General features: G+C 41.3%; 1 long non-coding RNA gene across 1 annotated transcript; it reads left to right on the top strand.

Annotated features, from left to right (window-relative positions):
• Positions 1 to 510: 510 nt before the first annotated feature.
• Positions 511 to 6031, top strand: LOC132617741 (uncharacterized). The gene is made up of 3 exons (XR_009573817.1): positions 511 to 1186; positions 1802 to 4315; positions 5266 to 6031. It is a non-coding gene; the product is annotated as an uncharacterized LOC132617741 (long non-coding RNA).
• Positions 6032 to 21432: the final 15401 nt, after the last annotated feature.

Below are 21432 nucleotides of genomic sequence, written 5' to 3'. Positions count from 1 at the left end.
AATCTTTTTATAACATAAAGAAATGGAAAAGTTAATTTCTTGGATAATTTTGCACATAACAGCCAAATAAATATGTTTAAACGTTAAACGTTGTTTTACATTCAATCGTTATAAATAAAAACTAAAAAAATCTAGGAACAAATGAGTCTGTTAATTTCTAAATTAGTGTAAATATTTTAACTATGAAGCAAGTTAAAAGGTATTTATTACTTATATCTTGTGAAATTAGTAACTTCAAAAATACAATAAACAATATTTTATATTAAATTTCATACTGAGTTACAAATTTCTTTTAATTTAAAATATTTAGATAGTAGAATTATTAATTTATTTGGTAAAGTTTTTGTTTTTGTTTTGCAAGCCAATTTTTTTAATTTAATCAAAACTTGTTTAAATTCTTAGCTGTGTTTAAATTTTTTTAACAATGGCGTGCAAAACTGAAAAGACAATAGACAACTCATTACTAGATCCTAGAGACTAGAGGCTCAGCTCTTTCAAAAACACACTCGACAAGACTAAGCATAGACAATGTACAGCATCCATGGTTCATTCTCTACCCATCTTTTTCCTTGCAAACATCTTTCTTTCTTTCTTTCTTTCCTCTATAAAATAATGATATCTGCTTGATATTATCCTTCAGGCCAATATATGACGCAGAGCTCCATGACATGTTCTCGGAGGTTTATTGTCCATATATTTCTAAAAGGGAACTAGTATATAGTAGTATGAAACTTTTTCTTTCACTTTCCCTATTTGTGGTCTGTCAGGAAGTTACAATATTTTTCTGAGTAATATAACACTTCCAAGTCTTTATAGACTGCAAAGAGCGAAACGTGGAAGCATATAACCGCTTTACCTTCTAAATTTCATTAGAAACATGATGATATTTAACAATTCTTTTGAAGTAGATGACAAGACATTTGCTAAATATGTCTCATGTATGTTCTGTTATTTCTCCTCTGTCATTTTGGATTTTCTGAGTGTGATGGAACTGCAATACCAGGAAAGAGGGTTGTTATTTGTAAATATCGCTATGATCCAACTGTTGCCTTGGGATTTTTGTCTCCTGTCTTTCTTGATGCATTTTCTGTGGCCGGCTTCTTGTCTTTGTTTTACCCATATAAAGGGAAGTCAATGCTGTTCTGCTGAGAAGCACTAGTTTTGCTGTATTCCTCAATGTTGCTCTGTAAGTTTCAGCTCGTCACCTTTTCTACTTTCATGCGCGATATGTACGAACTAAATAGATAGCCTATTCCCATTGCCATTTTCACGGCACTTTAGGTTACTTTTACATGCTAACTAAATTTCAGAGGGCAACTCTCTAATTGATCTATTTGAGCTGATGATGTGTCTGTTTATTAACGTGGAAACATACAACTTTTATGTTATATGTGAGAGTGCAAGATGCTCTACGAAATCACCTGGAACAAAATGCAAAGAAAGCTTTTTGACAAGTTTTAAGACGACTGGGACAGCATATGAGATGTTTATTCCCCTAAAAAGAAGAAATTAGATGTTCATTAGTTACCCCGAATAGAAAAAATAAGAAGGCAATAGAAGTTTATTAAGGATAAGAAACCTCTTGTAAAGAAGGCAATAGAAGCTTTTAGACCTTGGATTTCATTTTTTAAACTTAGTGGAATTAAAATTGCAAGACATTAATAGATTCACTATGTTTCTGTTTTCAGTTAATTAGTAGAATTGATGTTTGAGGTATAACAAATGGATTCTGGCTTAATATATCTTACTTCCTTTTTTACAAAAGGGATGCTAATAAGTTGTGGTTTTTGTCTCGTTTCAGAGCATAAGTGAATCTATTAATGTGATCTCACTTCAAGGATAGCACGGTGGAAGTGACAATTATTGAATCCTAAGTATCTGCTGCTGGAGGGGTTCTTGTGGTGATTACAACACACTTGAGTGGGCAAGAAAGCTTGAGAAAAAGCTTTTCTTAGACTTTTTTCTTGATACACAGGAGAAGGGTTTATGTGTTGAATGATATTTTGCAAATTTTTTGGCGTAGAAGAATCTTCAGCGGTTGTCACCGTTAAGGATGATGGGAATACTTTAATTGCTTCTTTAGGTATGTCCTTTTGCTTTCAACACTATCTCAATTGGTCATTTGATTGCTTTAACTGAACTCTCTTTTGCTTTAACACTATCTCAATTCTGATTTTTGTTGGTGGTTTATTGTTAAGGATTTACGTTATATACACTAGCCGTGTGAAGATTCTTTTATTTCTAGACTACTAAATGCATTTTACAAATACATTGACATTAATTTAAATTGGACTTGACTTAATACTTATGTCATGTAACATCCAGGAGGGAAAATAATGATTTCTCTTTCTGTTTCAGCAATAAGTGATGAAAGGTATTCTCAAGTCTTCCATTTGTAAATTCATTATGTAGAAGTGGATTATACAAATTAGTTGATAAGTTCATACCTTGCTTTTCTCTATTTTCTCTCTTGCTAAATGGGATAGTAAAGGGTGACGTGATGTGCACACAAGTATGGTTTGCTTGAATGAGAAGAAGCGTATGCTTGAATGAGACGTGATGTGCCTGCGTGTATGGTTTACTAAAGTTTTGTGCAATGAACAGTTTGTTTCACACATGTGCTGGTGTAGCATTAACATCGACTAGGCATCTTGTTGCAGGAGTTCAATCTGTTGAATTCTAGTTTAAGCCCATCAACTGTTGAATCTCTATATGTTTCCATTGAATTAACCACATGGAATACAAAATATAAAAGGACGAAGGTAGTGGGAAATGCATTCGCAGTGTTCTTGGCCTGTGCTTTGCACGACAAGTGATAAGAACACATGTTAGATGATATGTTTTCATGGTCCTTTCAAGCACTTATCCCTTTGTGTCTTCACATGCTTTTCTACTCCTTCAATTTCAGGTTTCTTTCTAAAAGTTCCTTTTTTATTTTTAATGAATCTACTACTCCAAATGAATGAAAGAATAGTTGTGAAGATTTTTAACTTCAGGACCAAGCTCAATTTGTTAAGGCTTTCAAATTTAGCTTATGGGAAGTTGCTAAAATAATCCTGAAACAAATCCTTCTCTATTTGTAGCTTCTGCTATATTGGTTCATGCTTTAATATAATTCATAATGAGGCTTTCCTTTAAATATCCAGGTTCTTTTAATTTGTTTTTGAGTCCCAACTGCTCAAAACATGTTATTGAAGAATATTCTTGGGAGATGTTACAAGAGTATGGTCAAAAGGGTCTCACCCTACAAAAGTGTTTGCTTCAAGTTATCTAAATGTCCAGTGCCAATACTTTGTGTTTTAGCTCAATTCACTGTCCTGTTTGGGTGTTTCTAAAGGCAATAACGTGTTTGGTTCAAGTTATCTAAATATTTAGTTTTACAAATATTCTAACCTCGGAAGTGGGAGTGCTCTTCTGATACCAGTTCCTTTGAGAGAGCCTTCCTATTGAAGGAATAGCTATAGAACAGCTCACTGTCATTCCAATATGATTCTGAACGACATGCAAAACTAGATTCCTTGATGTGTTTCAGAACAATGCTTCTTCACCTATCTTTCATTCTCTCTCTATATTTCCCTGCTAAATTATCTTCTTTCCAATGTTGCTTCTCCTATTTTCTGGGGGAAAATTGTCAAAATGTTCTATTTTGGAGCTTTTAAACAAACGACAACAACATACCCAGTATAATCCTATAAGTGGGGTTTAGGGAGGGTGGTGTTTACACAACTTTACCCCTACCTTGAGACGGTAGATTTTGAAGCTTTTAATGATATTCCTAAATTATAATTTGTACTAGTGATTAGCATTAACATGTTTCCAGTGGAACTTCTTATTTGTCAAATGTCAACTTACTGAAAGGGAATCTTTGTTTACGTGTTTAGGGGTAAATCAATATAGTTTCTATTACAGTCGGCCATGGTTAAGAGCAGGAATCAACAACAACAAACTCGGTGTAATCTCACAGGTAGGGTTGGGGGAATGTAGTGTGTACGCGGACCTTAACCCTACCTTGTGCAGGTAGGGAGGCTGTTTTCGATAGACGTTAAGAGCAGGAATATTCGCATAACCAACTTTTCTTGAGGATTATATGGACTTTTGTAAATTTCATATGTCCATATTATAAATTTTTGTATTACTAAACTAGTTACATAGACTTATTTTTCATTTTTAGTTGTTGAATGTTGACCCTCAGAGCTGAAGTTGGTTTAACATCAGCAAATCACAGAGAAATGATCTATAGTACTCCACTGGTGAAAGTGAATATTGAGGAAATAGTGGATTTCAAAAGATGGGAATGATGAGAGAAAGGTGTTCTGTAAGTGATCTCAAGACTGTATATCCCGTTTCTAGTTTTCATTATTTATTTTTACATGTCACTAGCTTGAGATATTTGGGAATTTCTTGAGATAGAATCTTTTGTAAGTCAAGGAGCTCGTGTATGTGCTCAGTGCTCAGGGTTTAGTTCTTTTTTTTTTTTTTTTTTAAAATAAAGTCCACTAGGCATTTTGGTGCCTAGGGCTGATTTTAAAATTTTTTCTCAAAGCAAATCCAGCAGTTCTTTACAAATGTAGTCAAAGGCTAATAATAAGAGCAAATTAAACTAATGACCAAATTAAGACTTATAGCTTGTCTTAACTTGATACTACAAATTGCTAAAAAATCAATTAAAAGAAGTAGAAGTAACAGTGAAAACTGAAATGAATCTTGACCAGAGGTGCTGCTTGTAGTCTTGCCTGCTAAATTGCTGAATTAACCAAAACCAACAACTTTGCTACTGCTACTGGCTGCAGTTTCCTTTGAAGAAAACCAATGGGAGATCTCTTTGTACACACTGTAGCTTTCCTTACCATGAGTGCACTAGTGATATTAGTTACAGCCTAATCATTCGGACCTTGCCTAGGGACACTACATTCTCCAAATATTGATAATTCCTCAGTAAGATGAGCATCTCGGGGTGCTAATACACCCACTGAGAAAAAAACAATAAATAGATCATGAGTGCAACTTTGTAGTTCAAGCAGTCCTAAAATAGCACCGTATACCATGTATACCACTGGTATATCTGTGTATATCAATCTGAAATATCTGTTGTTCATATACAAACTACAACTTGTAGATGTACAGTAAATAACATGTTGTAGTAACTCTTCTCGTAAAATACTTCCCAACTGTAGTATATTGCATTGCTTTTTCTAGCTGCTGTAAATAGCAGCATTTTGCCCCAGCAGTATTGCACAATCTTCAAGCTGTATTGATTCTTTGCAGTTGCTACAAATAGCCCTTGCAGCCTTTGTTGCTTTTTGCTCCAGTGATGCAGTTCATCTTGTGATACCACTGAGCAGAACCAAGTATCAAGTTGCAATATATTGCTTTTTCTGGGCTGTTGTAAATAGCAATGTTGTGCCCCAGCAGTGCTGCACAAACAAGCTGCGCTGATGCTTAGCAACCAGCTTCATGAATGAATCAAATTACACCACATCATTTCGTCATTTGTAAGGATCAGTGATACATTTATATTTAGCTTTCCTGGCTACCTTTTGTTGTCCATGCTACATCAGGTGCTGCACATAGCAATGCTGTTTTCCACCAGCACTACACTAGCAACCAAGAAAATTGTTGCTCTTTTCCATAACTGATTCCCTGCAGTTGCACATCATTCAGCAACCAGCTTCATGAATGAATTAAAACTACACCACATCATTTCCTCATTTCTGTAAGGATCAGTGATGTAGTTATATTTTAGCTTTCCTGGCCACCTTGAGTTGTCCATGCTAAACCTGCAAAATAGAGCACATTGTTAGAGTAAAATACCACCATGCTTTCCTCCAAATGGACTTGAGCATGATGGTTCATTATCACTGGAAACACCAGGTCTGAGCCACCAAGTTTGGTTCATTATCACTGGAAACACCAGGTCTGAGCCACTAAGTTTGCTGATGTTTTCCAACTTGCCAACAACTTCCCTCTATACTATTCCTCTTCACCTTAGCACCCTTCTGTCTCCAAGTTAATTCAAAAAATCCTTGTTTCTCCATGCTTTCTGGTGTTTATTCCTTGCTGCAAACCAACAAACACTTCCAACCTTCTTTGAATTTATAATGCTTTTATCACCAGTTGTCATTATCCACCAAAGAAGCATCAGTATCTGTGCACTTTCTCATGATGCTTCCTAACTGTATTATCTGTTGTTCATAGGCATGAGCTGCATGTTCAGCAGAACCATATTCTTGTGTCACTGCAACATATATTGCCTTCTTCTCTTGGTGCATCTGTTCCTTTATTCCAATACCTTGTGTATCTTGCAGTCTTCTTGCCTTAAGTCTCACTCCCAGCTGCATCCCATCACTGTGTTACTACGTTTTTTCATAAATTGCTGCATACAAATATCCATGCTGCTGCTTTATGTTCCTTGTTGGCCTTCCTTGCTCCAAACCAGCTTGTCCCCAACTGTCCTTATGAGCTCCCTTGAAGCCATATTTGCACCATTTCATTTACCATGCATTGGATCAGTGATACAAAGACTTGAGCATAATGGTGCACTGTCACTGAAAACACCAGGTCTGAGCCACCAAGCTTACTGATGTCTTTGTTTTTCCATCTATTATGAGTTGCAAATTGCCTAAAAACTTCCCTCCACACTATCTAGCACCAAGCTAATTTACACCTCAGCATGACTGCTTAGTCTCCTAGTGTATTTGATCAATACATCTGAATTGCCCCAGGATTTTTCAAAGTACACCTAGTCATGTCCAATCTGTGAAACATCATCATGAGTTGGCATTATCCTGAGCCAACTCAATCCTGAATGATTGGATTTCCACCACTTTTGTTCCTATGCCATATTTCTTGAAAACCAGCATTGCACCAGAGAAAACAAACCAGAACTTTAGAGTTCAGGGTTCAGGTTTTCAAGGTTTAGGGTTCAGGGTTTAAGTTTCAGTTTTAATTTTCAGGGTTCAGGGTTTAAGTTTCAATTTTAGTTTTTAGGGTTCAGGGTTTAAGTTTCAGGTTTCAGGGTTTAGGTCTCAGGGTTCAGGGTTCAGGATTTAGGGTTCAGGGTTCAGGGTTTTAGGGTTAAGGGTTTAGGGTTTCAGGGTTTAGGGTTTAGGGTTCAGGGTTTTAGGGTTTCAGGGTTTAGGGTTTAGGGTTGGGGGTTGGGGGTTCCGGGGTTCGGGGTTCGTGGTTCGGGGCTCGGGTTCGGGTTTTTTTTTTTTGGCAAGGCCTAGGCTTGTGAGCCTAGTGTTGATTTTATAAATTTTCAAAAACACAAAATAAAGAGTCTTTACAAATAGTGCCAAAAATTGCTAATAAAACTGCAAGAATTAAGCTAAAGACCAACCCAAGTCGTATATGATGACTTAAGTTGGCACTGCAAGTTGATAATTAAGAATATGATAAAAAAACTAAAACTTGAGTAAATGAGTTGTTAATCCCATTTACTATGCATATGTGAAATGTTTTTCCTCCTCATGTCAACCAACATATGTCCAGATTTGATCCCTTGATGCACAAGTTGGCCAATCTTCCATGTATATCTGTTGTATACCTAAAACTTGAGCTTCCCTTGTTAACCAAAATGTTTCGCAAGTTTGATCCGTTGATGCACTAGTTGGCCAATTCTCCATAGATATCAGATGTATATCCGCGCATATCAGCAATGTATTTGTGTATATCAGGGCCTTGCCTAAAAACACTACATTCTCCAAATATTGATAATTCCTCAGTAGGATGAGCATCCCGGGGTGCTAATACCACCCACTGTGAAAAAAGCAATAAATAGATCAAGAGTGCAATTTTGTAGTTCAAGTAATCCCAAAATAGCGTCGTATACCATGTATATCACTGGTATATCTGTGTATATCAATCTGAAATATCTGTTGTTCTAATTACCAACTGTGATATTTGAGATCCCAGCACTGTGTTATCCCAAAAATGCTGCTATCCCAAACCTTGTGTAACTGCTGCATCAAGCATTTTCTACTGTCCAAAATTCAAAACAAGTAGAATTGCTTTTTTTTTTTTTTTAAAGTTGAAAACAACAGCAATTTGCTTCAACATATCTGATTTCCTGCAGTTGCTGCAAGCTGCCATTTGTCCATGCTGAACTATATCTGTGTATATCAACACAACTGTTAGTATCTGCAAATTCCAAGCAAGTAGAATTGCTTTTTCTAACTGCTGAACCAGCAGCAATTTGCTTCAACATTTCTGATTTCCTGCAGTTGCTGCAATTTTTTTTTTGGTCCCTTCCAGCTTTGTGTCCTCCTTTGTTGTGAGCTCCTGCTAAGTTTGCACTCTCCTTGCCAGTGTACCTGCAAAACAGAAACCAGTGTGAAAATAAAGTACCATCATGTTCTCTCCTTGAACATGATGGCAGTGATCCCTTTCTCTCCAACTGACCACCCTTGTGTCTCCTCTCCATTACAAGAAACTAGGAAATCTTCACTAAAGCTACAACCAAGTAGGAAAAAGCCTAAGTGAAGAGGACCATATATGACAATAGTACTGCTGCAGATTCCATTTGGTTGCAAGGACCAAATGCATGGCAACTGAGTCTCAAGGAGGCTTCTGAATCTTCTTGGTCTTCCTCCTCCTGAAGCTTGGCATTGTTATCTTGTCCAATTTGTAATGTCCTCTGATGTTCCTTGGCATCTGATGGAGGCTGTGAAACCAAACCTAAAGCTTGGCATGGCCATCTTATGAAGCTTTAACACAACTGTCCACAGTCTTGATCAAGTAGAAGGCCATTGAACTCTAGAACACTTCATTTTTCACTCTAGAACACTTCATATAACTTCATATCTGCATTTTTTTTTGGTTCACACCAGCATTCAGCACAATGTTGCACAAACAAGATACTCTGATTTTACAACCAGCTTGTTGTTGTCCATGCTACACTAGTCTTGTTGCACCATATTTCTCAGCACAGCAATCAGGTTTGTGCTGTTTTCCTGGTGTCTGAAGCCTAATTGTTTCCTTTCCATGATTGCAGTAATGATTTGCAGCCTTGGTTCAACAAACAAGTACAACAGCATATAGCTGCACCAAGTTGTTCTCCAGGTGCCTGCAATTGTGAAGCTCATGACTGCACCTGCAATTTTGCTGCTGCTACTGGCTGCTTTGAGTTGCTGCACCACCCACTGCAAACTTCATCTTTACACCAGGTTTCCACCTTTGAGTTCAAACAACCCATATATTCTTGGCCAAGTTCATGATGAGAAAAATCTGCCATGCTTGTGTGATCTCTGTGTTAATATCAATTTTCCTGCTGCTACTTTTTGTTGTTTCCTTGCAGACCACCTACTGCTGCCTTCACAACTGCAGTATCTAGGATGCCAGCAGTGTGAGCATAGGGCTGCATTGATCCTACTGATGGCTTATTCCACCTCACAGGAGTAGTAAAGCAAACACTCTAGCCTTCCTCTCTTGTTGCTTCCTCATATCACCTCCTGTGCACTACAAACTTTGATAGAGTCAGGCAGCTGGTGCTGATCATAAAAAATGCAGGCAACATGAGTTGGTGACTGAATTTGCTTCTCTGAATGGGAATAGCTGAACTGCTGTACACTATTGGGGCAGGTTTTTTCTTGCCTGTTAAACTGCTGAACTAAATCAGCAATTTTGCTAATGCTGCTGCTGTACTTAGCTGCCAGCCAGGCTGCAATGCCAGCAACCAAACAGGCTGCAAATGCCTTCCTCCACCAAATAATTGTGCTAGATTGCACAATGTTCAGCACCTAATATCAATCCCTGGAAACAGCAGCTCTGAGTACCTTGTGTTTGTTTGTTTTTTTTTTTTCTCTGTTTTCCTTTCCTGGTGCACACCCGGGTTCGGGTTCGGGGTTCGGGGTTCAGGGTTTAGGTTTTTTTTTTTTTAATTAATGACCTAACCCATGGAGAGAACACTCCTCGTTGCGGTCAGGGGCTTAGCAACACCCCCAGGCCTTATCATATATAGCAAAATGTAGTACAAAAACGAGGGGGACATAAACCTTACCTCAAAACCCATGATGGTACATAAGTTGGTATTCCTACCAAGGACACCAAACTTATTCCCTTGATTAGAAAGGAAACTAGCCTATTATGCAACCTAGAAAGGAGGACTCCTCCTAATTACATAATGAGTCTAGGTAAATAAGCAAGGGAGACTCTTCCTCAATGCAAGAGGATGCCTTATAATACAAGAGAGAACCCTCTTCACTAAGGCTATAACCAAGCAGGAGATAGCCAAAGTGAAGAAAGTTTATCAAGAAATCAAGAAATGCAGAGGAATCTGCAGAATTGCCTTGGAACTGCTCAGTCCAAGTGAAGAGAAGCAGGCAGCTCAAGGAGGTTTCATGATCCTTTTTGTCATTCTTCTTCTAAAGCTGGGCATGCCAATTTTATCAAGGTTGAAATGGATTTTAGGAGCATCGGGCAGCTGCTGCAGGTTGTAGTAGAACTGAGGGTCCTGGAGGCTATGACTGTGCTTAGAGAGTGCATCTGCAACTGCATTTGCCTCTCTAAACACATGGCAACATCTGAAATTTGGGACCTGGGCAATTGTGTTGAGAAGTTTCAGTAGAGGCTGAATCAAGTTCCAAGGTGGCTTGGCTTCTTGTTTAATCCATCTGAGCAAGAGTTGAGAGTCCACTTCTAGGATAATTTATTGTAAACCTTGCTGTATGCACCAGTACAAACCCCTTTGAGCTGCTTCTAGTTCTGCAAGGTTGTTAGTTCCTTCATCTAATGGTATTGAATATGCTGCCAGAACATCACCAGCATGATTCCTGATGATGCCTCCAGCCCCTATGTTGCCAGGATTGCCAAGTGCACTCCCATCTGTGTTGAGCTTAACCCATCCAAATGCAGGTGCAGCCCAACAGACATGGTAATTTTGATATGTTGAGTGTAGGACTCAACCATGATAGTCAGGTCCTTCCAGTTAGAAGGCCAATCAATATAGGGGAAATAACACATCAACAAGTTGCTAGTATCTCTGAAGACTCCAAATTTGACCCTAGCCATATTGGAAGTTTTGCCACCATACTTGCTTGCACATCTGTTTTTCCACAAGTTCCAGCAAATAAAAATAGGTGTGGATTGAAGAACTAACTTATGGGCCTCATTTTTGTGTTTCATCATCCACCATCTCATGAGGAGGTTGTTTAGTGGCAAGGGTGTGTGCTTGATTCCCAAAAAACCAGAGAAGAAATGCCAAACATGATTGGCAAAGTGCCCTGATACTAAAATATGATCAATAGTATCAGGCCCAGGTGTATAACGGCAAGAGTAGTCAGATGGTTCCTTCCCAAAGGAGGTTAATTTGTCATTGGTAGGTAGTTTTCCCCTTAAGGCCCTCCAGATGAGGAAGGAGCTTTTAAAAGGGATGTGTTTGTGCCAAGTGTAGGAGTTGATCATGGTTCTAGGTTTGTGTTCTCTTACTAAGTGCCAAGCTGATGAGCAAGAAAACTCCCCATTGGTATTCAATTTCCAAACTGCTCTGTCTGCAACCTCAGGTTTAAAACTGAACTGAGTGTTCAGAATCTGCTGTATGTACTGAGGAGGTGCAATTTGGGTGATTAACTCCTCATTCCATTGCCCATTAATTAAGAAATCAGCAACCTTAAAGTTATTGGCCCTATTATGAATGGTTCTGTAGTTTGAGAGAGGCCCAACATTAAGCCAATCATCCCACCAAAAACAGCAGCTACCAGAATTAAGAAGCCATAGGATCTGTTGTTCTGCAACATGCTTATTCCTCATCATGTGTTTCCAAACAAGTGACTGCCCAGTATCCCATTTTTTGCTAATAGGATTAGCCCTTTAGGGATTCCCATGATGCCCAATGGTACTTCCTCTTCTCTGCTTTCCAGCCCCAGAAAAAAGCAGCTACCAGGCTTTGAATTTGTTTCATGGTTGTTTTGGGAGGTGAAATAGCTGAGAGGAGGTGAATGGGGAGTGATTGTAGGACAAATCTCACCAGAACAGCCCTCCCCCCATGGCTTAAAATTTTGGAGTGCCACCCCCTAATTCTACTCGCAACTTTAGATACCAAATCAGAGAAAAAAATGATTCTTTGCCTCCCAACATGAAGGGGGCACCCCAGGTAGGTGATAGGGGATGCTTGTTGATTAAAACCAGTCACCTTCGTGACTCTAGCAGCAATAAAAGAAGAAGCACAGGGGGATATCATGAAGTGACTCTTGGTTTTATTAATCAATTGCCCAGACACTTTTTCATATTTGGAAAGGGTTCTCATAATCAGTTGTAGAGACTTCTTCTTTCCAGATGAGAAAATTATCACATCATCTGCAAAGCTGAGGTGATTAATTTTAGGGCCATTTTGTGCCATGTGGAAACCATGGAAGGAGTGGTTATGGTATAACTTGTTCAACATTCTAGACAAGACCTTAGCCCCCAAGATGAAAAGTGCAGGAGCAAGGGGGTCTCCCTGCTTTAATCCCCTTGTGGAGTGAAAAAACCCATGCCTGACTCCATTTACTATGACTGAATACCAATTATTGGCCATTGTTCTCCAAATCATATCTATGATGGTTTCTCCAAACCCCATTTTCCTAAGAACCAAGCATGTGAAGGACCAAGACACCCTATCATAGGCCTTGGCCATGTCCAACTTGATTACTACATTGCCTCCAGGGCTTGGTTTTTTAATCCCATGGATTACCTCTTGGGCAAGCATGATGTTCTCAGTGATGCTCCTACCTTTAACAAATCCAGACTGGTTTGTGGAAATGAGATTAGGAAGAGAGGAAGTTAGCCTGAGGCAAATGAGCTTTGAGATGATCTTGTTGGTAAAATTGCTAAGGCTTATTGGTTTGAATTCAGAGAATTTATTAGGATGGTCCACTTTTGGGAGTAAGACCAAACAGGCATGAGAGAAGTACTTTGGCATGGATTGACCACAAAAGAAGGACTGCACAACTGCAAATAGATCAGCCTTTATGATTTCCCAACAGGATTGAAAAAATTGCCCACTCATACCATCTGGACCTGCTGCAGAGTTGGGGTTCATGGAGAAGACAACAAATTTGAGCTCTTCTGTTTCAGGGATTGCCTTCAAAGCCTCATTTTGTTCATCAGAAATCATTTTGGGAATACATCTGAGGTAGTTTTCCTTTATTGTGCACTGTTCACCTGTGAAGATTTTCTGGAAGTGTTCACATGCAGCCTTTGCAATTTCTTTGTCACCTTGGATCCAGTCTCCATTTTCATCCTGAATTTTGTGGATGCACAATTTCCTTCTTCTTCCTCTGATAAGAGCATGAAAATACCTTGTATTGGCATCCCCTTCTTTGAACCAATGAAGCTGAGTCTTTTGTTTGAGAATCGATTGTTCCATTTTAAAAAACTTGATGTACTCAGCATTCAGTCTATGAAGTTTGGATCTGTTCTCTTGGCAATTGTCCAAAATCAGTTCCTCCTCAGCTTTTTTGACTTTTTCTTCATAGTCCTTTACTTGAGCAAAAATATCTCCAAACTCCCTTCTTGACCATTGACTGAGAGTGGATGCAAGTCTTTTCATTTTTTGGTGGAAGCACCACATTGGGTCGCCAACTACATTTCTCTCCCAACAAGATTGCACAGTATCAAGAAAAGTGGGATTATCAACCCAACAATTGAGGAATTTAAAGTATTTAATTTAGAAGTTTGTGGTTCAGTCATTTCTAACAAGAAGGGACAATGATCTGAACCCACATAGGGAAGGTGAGTGTTGGAAGTGTGAGGCATCATGGCTAACCAATTATCATTCACCATGGCTCTATCTAACCTCTTCCATATGGTGTATTCAGGGCCTCTCAGGTTGGACCAAGTGAATTTAGGCCCATGAAACCCCAGATCAGTAAGGCCACAGGCTTCAATGACACTTATGAAGTCAAAACTCTTCCTCATATTATAAGGGAGGCCCCCCAACTTTTCATCAGTGGCAGTGATGACATTGAAGTCCCCAGCTACACACCAAGGGAGGGGGGTATCAGCCAAGTGAAGAAGTTTATCCCAGAGGGGTCTCCTCAAGAATTTTTTGCATTTGGCATACACAAAAGTGATTAGGAAGGAACTGGATGCTCAGCATGCTTCATCTCACAGGTGATCTGCTGTTCATCATTGTCAAGAATGGAGCAAAGGACATCCTGAGTCCAAAAAACCCAGATTTTTCCATTGGAATTGCAGATAGCATTGTCCATAGCTAATTGGATTTTGAAACTTTGGATTTGGGAGTTATCAGAAAAGGGTTCAAGAATGGTTATGATGGAGAGTTTGTGGATGTTTTTGAAGGTTTTCAATCTTTCAAGGGCACCCTGGGTGTTAATGCCCCTTGCATTCCAAATGATTGTGCTAATCATTGGGGGTTTTTTTTTTTAAGATTGTACAACCTGGTGTGGGGTCTGTCAGGGGCAGATGAAACCTTTGTGGTGATGGTATTTTGGTTAGTGACTCTAGGTGGGGGTATAGGCTGGTTGTTGTCCCTTGTGTCAAGGTTGTCAACAGGGTTTGGGGTATTTTCAGATGGACCAAAAGCTCTGCACAAATGTTCTACAATTTCATCATCCTCCTTAGCATCAAATTCATCAGACACCTGATCCTCATCAAACTCATCCTCAGTATGTATTACTCTGTAATCATCTTCAGGAGGCTGAGAATGATTGGTGTTCAAGGTGCATTTAAGAGGTTCAATATCCAGAGGTACATCATGGTGGATGGGAACAGGTATAGACTGCAAAGGAGAGACTTCCAACAGTCCTTCTTGTAGTTGATCAAAAATTTGGTTTCTGGTAGGAGAAATTTTATTATGGACAAGGGTAAAATTAAGACATGAGTTTGCCTCATTGGTATTTGTCTGAAGGTTATGAGGTCTAAGGTTGGGATTTTCAGGGTGGGGGGTTTTAGTAAAAGTGTTTGAGGTGGTATTCTGTGGAGTGGGCTGTGGAGTGGAATGGCTTTGGGGTGGAGGGGTTTTGAAGTTTAGGTTTTGGGTGATAGGACTTTGGATTGTGGGGGGACCTATTAAGCTAGGGCCAGAGTTATTAAAATCCTCTTTCATCCTTAGAGCAGCCTGTTTCTTTGCATCTCTCCTTTTCTTGCTGTTATGATTTTTGGACTTTGACTTGGAATTTTGCCTTGGTGTTTCATCTTGTACCTTTTTACCTTTATCCTTAGGCCTGTTAGTGATTGTACCTCCAGAATCCCTGTTGTGAAGCTGGTCAAACACAAAGCTATCAGAAACAGGTGCAGGAGCATCAGACTTCTGGTTTGCAGGGGAGAAATTTTTACAGGTCTCCCCTTCATGCAACTTCTTGGAGGCCAGCTTCCTAGCAGACTCCCTCCCATCAACATCAACATCAGACAACACAATAGGGGAGTGGATGCGGTCATCAAAATCTCCCTCAGTGTAGCCATAGGGGTTGGGATCAGGAGGTTTGACCTCATGTTCAGCAGAATTAGCAGTTGTTCCGCCTTGCATCATTGCTGCATTAGTGATAGGATACTGGAGAAAATGCGCACCTTGCACCTCCATGACCTTAGTGGTAGGATGTTGTAGGGTGTTCTCACCTTGCATTGTTGCAGCTTTTGTGATAGGATACTGAGGGTAGACCTCACTTTGCATCACTTGGCCATTATCAATAGGACACTGAGAGTCCTTAACATCTGGAGTCACTTTAGCCATAGTGGTAGGACACTGGGCATTTTCTTCACCTTGCATCATATTAGCAGCTAAGGTAGGACACTGAGTTTCCTCACCTTGCAACACCTTAGCTGAGGAGGAGGGACACTGGGAATTATTGGCCTTACCAGATTTCTCATCATATATCACATTTGGCTTTCTCCAAATGATAGGATGGTGGGGTTCCAGTTTCTCCAATTGGGCCTGATTTTTCCCTTTAAAGTGCTTTTTCTTTTGAGTTTGCCATTGTTCTGGGTGATTTAGGTGGTGCATGTTTTGGTTGTGAGGAGTGTGGGAATTTTGGTTGGTGTGTTGGGCATGTTTGGTGTTTCCAGTGATATCATTTGGTGTGTTGGTGTTTTGCTTGGCATATTTGGTGTCCTGCTCCCCAGTTTGGTTCAGATTTGCATTGGATTCTACCTCTCTTTCTTTTTTCCTCATGGCCTCATCATCCCTAAACCTAACTCTGCATGCCAAAATCCCATGTCCTTGATGTTTACAATAAGTGCAGTATTGTGGCAATCCTTCATATTCAATTGGCTGCCACTTGCCCTTTGAGATATCAGACTTGCCCATTCCCAGCCAAATGTGGGGTGGTCTCTCCTTTGTAAGGTCAATTTGCATTCTAACTTTTGCCAGACTGCCTCTTGTCTTTTGTAATGAAGCAGAATCAAGGTACATTGCTTTTCCAACTGGTGCTAGAAATTTGGAGACAAATTCCATGTAATAACAGTGCCATGGAAAGTGTGGCAGAGTTACCCATACAGGAACAACAGGAGTCTCTTCTTCAGGGGTAAATGTAGGAGACCAAATTTGCAACCTCATCATTTTCCTATCTATATACAATTGCTGTTTGTTCCACACTGCAATCTGATCCTCCTCATTGTCCAGATCTATGTAGACATGTTTGTTATTGAAATGAACAATGCTGTGTTTTCCATTCAGCTGAGATTGCAGTTCAAATATTTTCCTAATCACTTCCATTTTAGGCATAGTGTTTGTGAATTTCCCAACTAGAGTGTATTTACACCTTTCAGCCAATTTGACCATGTAGTCATTTTCATTGAAGAGTACTGCTGGGAACCCCTGTTTGGTAGTGACAATTGGTTCCTCTATGTCAATGGGTGGTGTATCCTTGTGTTGTTGCATAGCTTTAATTTTGGAAGCTAAGGTTGGAACAACTGAAGGGGGGCCAGGTGGGGGTACAATGTTTTTTGGTGGTGTGGGGTTTGGTTTGGGGGGTGGATCTGGTTTGTTGAGATGTTTAGCATTTGTATGGACATCAAAGTTGGTGGAAATCTTAAGGGAAGGTAGTTGTGTTACAGGTGGTGCTACAGGCTGTTTTTGGTGGTTCTCTTTATCAAAGGTGGGGTTTACAGATTGGTGATCATGAGGAGTTTGGTTTGAGAGCATTGGGGAGTTGGTTTTGGAGTTTGTTGAATCAGTATCATTGTTTATAGATGGCTGATTAACACATCCAACTGCAGCAGTATGTCCTTCAGATCCCAAACCAACTACACTACCAGGGGATTTAGCATGCAATCCATGGTCATTAACACTAATAAACTTGGAGTGATCTACATTATGACTGCTGGCATCACTATCAACCTTAGCAGTCATAGATTCATCATTAACATCAGCTATTGCATTCAATTTTGCCAGATCAGTAGATACAGTTACCTTAGTCAAATTAATAGGGGCTGGAACCACAATTCTTAAATTCGAGGAGCTCCCAACTTGAACAATTGGACCTTTTGACAAATTCACATCCCTATCATCATTATACAAAGGATCACATTGGGTTTGACCATCGAATTTGGCAGGATCATGGTCAACAACCAAATGAGCATTAGCAGGCATTTGTAAACTCAAATTTGTGGGAATTTGGGGGTTAATTGCTGGGGTAATTACATCCTTATCCCTCCTAATACCCTCTATTGCCTTCAAGGATTGTCAATTTTGCAATTTATCAACATGATCATCACTTAGGTTTTTTTGAGATTGCAGGTCATCTGTAACCCTAAAAGTTAAAGTTGACAAGATTGGGCCATGAGAAATTGGGGCTTTTTACCTAAAGTGGACTCCCCAGGCCATCCTGCACATTTTGGCATTGAGTTTGCTCCAATATTCTGGCCACCTCGCCGTCGCGATCACCTGCAACTTCGCCGTCAACTATTCCGGCGTCTGATGGGGCTGTGAATTTGCATGGAGGGTCGCCTTGGGGTGAGGAACAAACCCCAGTAGTCAAACCTTGACGAATTTGAGCGGAGGTAGGTCGATTTTTGGGATTTTCAGGCGGCGACTGAGTCGCGAATCCCCCAAAAATCGCCTGCTCAGATCTCTCAATTGGGATGAGAGATTGCTGTAAATTTTGGACTGTAGGTAGATCAAGCAATGTAGAATCTTTTCCAAGCGTCATATCAACATGAATCAAACCAGAATTGGTCAACGAAATAATTTTTTGGGCTAAAAGCAGCTGCGATGGCGATATTGCAACAGTGATCGCGGATTTCTTTGTCAAATTCGTGGTTGCTTGTGATGAATTGGAGGGTGTTGCTTGCAAGGTTTTATGCGCAATGGAATTGCGCTTTGAATGGGATGGGTCCGGTGGTTCAGTTCCATCGGACGGCGGCGCGTGGGCCATGTCGCCGCCGGCAGCCTTGAAGTCCCCTGTTTAGAGAGAAGGGAGAGCGTTTAGAGAGAGAAAAAATAGGAGAAAAATGAGGTGCGATAGGGTTCAGGGTTTAGGGTTTTCAGGGTTTTCAGGGTTTTCAGGTTTCAGGGTTTTGGGTTTTGGGTTTAGGGGTTAGGGGTTTCGGGTTCAGGGTTCAGGGTTCACGGTTAGGGTTCGGGGTTCAGGGTTCAGGGTTTCGGGTTTAGGGTTTGGGGTTCGGGATTTAGGGTTTGGGGTTCAGGGTTCGGGGTTCTGGGGTTTCAGGTTTCAAGGTTTCAGGGTTTAGGGTTTAGGGTTTAGGTTTCAGGGTTTAGGGTTTCAGGGTTCAAATTTCAAGTTTCAGGGTTCGGGGTTCGGGGGTAGGGGGTCGGGGTTCGGGCTTCGGGGGTCGGGGGTCGGGGTTCGGGCTTCGGGGGTCGGGGGTCGGGGTCGGGGGTTCGGGGTTCGGGGGGTTCGGGGGTTCGGGTTTAGGGTTTAGGGTTTAGGGTTTAGGGTTTAGGGTTTAGGGTTTCAGGGTTTAGGGTTCAGGGTTTAGGGTTTCAGGGTTTAGGGTTTAGGGTTTAGGGTTTAGGGTTTAGGGTTTAGGGTTTAGGGTTTAGGGTTTAGGGTTCAGGGTTCAGGGTTCAGGGTTGAGGGTTTAGGGTTTAGGGTTTAGGGTTTCAGGTTTAGGGTTTCAGGGTTTAGGGTTGAGGGTTCAGGGTTCAGGGTTCAGGGTTCAGGGTTCAGGGTTCAGGGTTCAGGGTTCAGGGTTTCAGGGTTTAGGGTTTAGGGTTTAGGGTTTCAGGGTTTCGGGTTTCGGGTTTCGGGTTTCGGGTTCAGGGTTCGGGGTTCGGGGTTCGGGGTTCGGGGTTCCGGGGTTCGGGGTTCGGGGTTCGGGGTTCGGGGTTCGGGGTTCGGGGTTCGGGGTTCGGGGTTCGGGGTTCGGGGTTCGGGGTTCGGGGTTCGGGGTTCGGGGTTCGGGGTTTCGGGGTTCGGGGTTTCGGGGTTTCGGGGTTTCGGGGTCGGGGTTTCGGGGTTTCGGGTTCAGGGTTCAGGGTTCAGGGTTCAGGGTTCAGGGTTCAGGGTTCAGGGTTCAGGGTTTCAGGGTTTCAGGGTTTCAGGGTTCAGGGTTCAGGGTTCAGGGTTCAGGGTTCAGGGTTCAGGGTTCAGGGTTCAGGGTTCAGGGTTCAGGGTTCAGGGTTCAGGGTTCAGGGTTCAGGGTTCAGGGTTCAGGGTTCAGGGTTCAGGGTTCAGGGTTCAGGGTTTAGGGTTTCAGGGTTCAGGGTTCAGGGTTCAGGGTTCAGGGTTTTAGGGTTTAGGGTTCAGGGTTCAGGGTTGAAGGGTTCAGGGTTGAGGGTTCAGGGTTCAGGGTTGAGGGTTTAGGGTTTAGGGTTTCAGGGTTTAGGGTTTAGGGTTTCAGGGTTTAGGGTTTAGGGTTTAGGGTTTAGGGTTTAGGGTTTAGGGTTTAGGGTTTAGGGTTCAGGGTTTAGGGTTTTCAGGGTTTAGGGTTTTCAGGGTTTAGGGTTTAGGGTTCAGGGTTTAGGGTTCAGGGTTTAGGGTTGAGGGTTTAGGGTTTAGGGTTTAGGGTTTAGGGTTTAGGGTTTAGGTTTAGGGTTTAGGGTTTAAGGTTTAAGGTTTAGGGTTTAGGGTTTAGGGTTTCAGGGTTTAGGGTTTCAGGGTTTAGGGTTCAGGGTTGAGGTTTCAGGGTTTAGGGTTTAGGGTTTAGGGTTTAGGGTTTAGGGTTTAGGGTTTAGGGTTTAGGGTTTAGGTTTCAGGTTTCAGGGTTTAGGGTTTCAGGGTTTAGGGTTTAGGGTTTAGGGTTTCAGGGTTTAGGGTTTAGGGTTTAGGGTTTAGGGTTTAGGGTTTAGGGTTTAGGGTTTAGGGTTTCAGGGTTTAGGGTTTAGGGTTTAGGGTTTAGGGTTTAGGGTTTAGGGTTTAGGGTTCAGGGTTCAGGGTTCAGGGTTCAGGGTTCAGGGTTCAGGGTTTAGGGTTTAGGGTTCAGGGTTCAGGGTTCAGGGTTCAGGGTTCAGGGTTCAGGGTTCAGGGTTCAGGGTTCAGGGTTCAGGGTTCAGGGTTCAGGGTTCAGGGTTCAGGGTTCAGGGTTCAGGGTTCAGGGTTCAGGGTTCAGGGTTCAGGGTTCAGGGTTCAGGGTTCAGGGTTCAGGGTCAGGGGTCAGGGTTCAGGGTTCAGGTAGTCAGGGTTCAGGGTTCAGGGTTCAGGGTTCAGGTTTCAGGGTTAGGGTTCGGGTTAGGGTTTCAGGGTTAGGGTTTAGGGTTTAGGGTTTAGGTTCAGGGTTCAGGGTTTCAGGGTTTAGGGTTTAGGGTTTAGGGTTTCAGGTTTCGGGTTCAGGTTTAGGGTTCAGGGTTTAGGGTTTAGGGTTTAGGTGTAAGGGTTTAGGGGGTTTACGGGTTTAGGGTTTAGGGTTAGGGTTAGGGTTTAGCGGTTTAGTTTGGGTTGCAGGTTTAGGGTTTCAGGGTTTAGGGGTTTAGGGGCTTTCAGGGGTTCGGGTTCGGTTCAGTGGTTCAGGGTTTCAGGGTTTTCAGGGTTTCATGGGTTTCAGGGATTTTAGGGTTTAGTGTTTAGGTTTTAGGGTTTAGGTTAGGGTTTAGGGTTTAGTGTTAGGTTTCGGGTTTAGGTTTAGGGTTTAGGGTTAGGGTTTAGTTTTAGGGTTTAGGGTTAGGGTTTAGGTTAGGGTTTAGGTTAGGGTTTAGGTTAGGGTTTAGGGTTGTTTAGGGTTTAGTGTTAGTTTAGGGTTAGTTTAGGTTCAGGGTTTAGGTTTAGGTTAGTTTAGGTTAGGGTTAGGTTAGGTTAGGGGTTTTAGGGTTAGGGTTTAGGGTTTAGGGTTTAGGTTGGGTTTAGGGTTTAGGGTTTAGGGTTTAGGTTTAGGGTTTAGGGTTTAGGGTTTAGGTTTAGGGTTAGGTTAGTTTAGGGTTATAGTTTAGGGTGAGTTAGGTTAGGGTTTAGGTTAGGGTTAGGGTTTAGGGTTAGGTTTAGGGTAGGTGGTTAGGTTAGTTAGGGTTAGGTTTAGGGTTTAGGTTTAGGGTTAGGGTTTAGGGTTCAGGGTAGGGTTGGTTTAGGGTTAGGTTAGGGTTAGTTTAGGGTTTAGGTTTAGGGT

This window comes from Lycium barbarum, chromosome 11 (genome assembly GCF_019175385.1).
Source record: "Lycium barbarum isolate Lr01 chromosome 11, ASM1917538v2, whole genome shotgun sequence".
NCBI classification, from domain to species: domain Eukaryota; kingdom Viridiplantae; phylum Streptophyta; class Magnoliopsida; order Solanales; family Solanaceae; genus Lycium; species Lycium barbarum.
The sequence above is the reverse complement of the archived record's forward strand: the minus strand, read 5'-3'. Positions and strand labels throughout refer to the sequence as shown.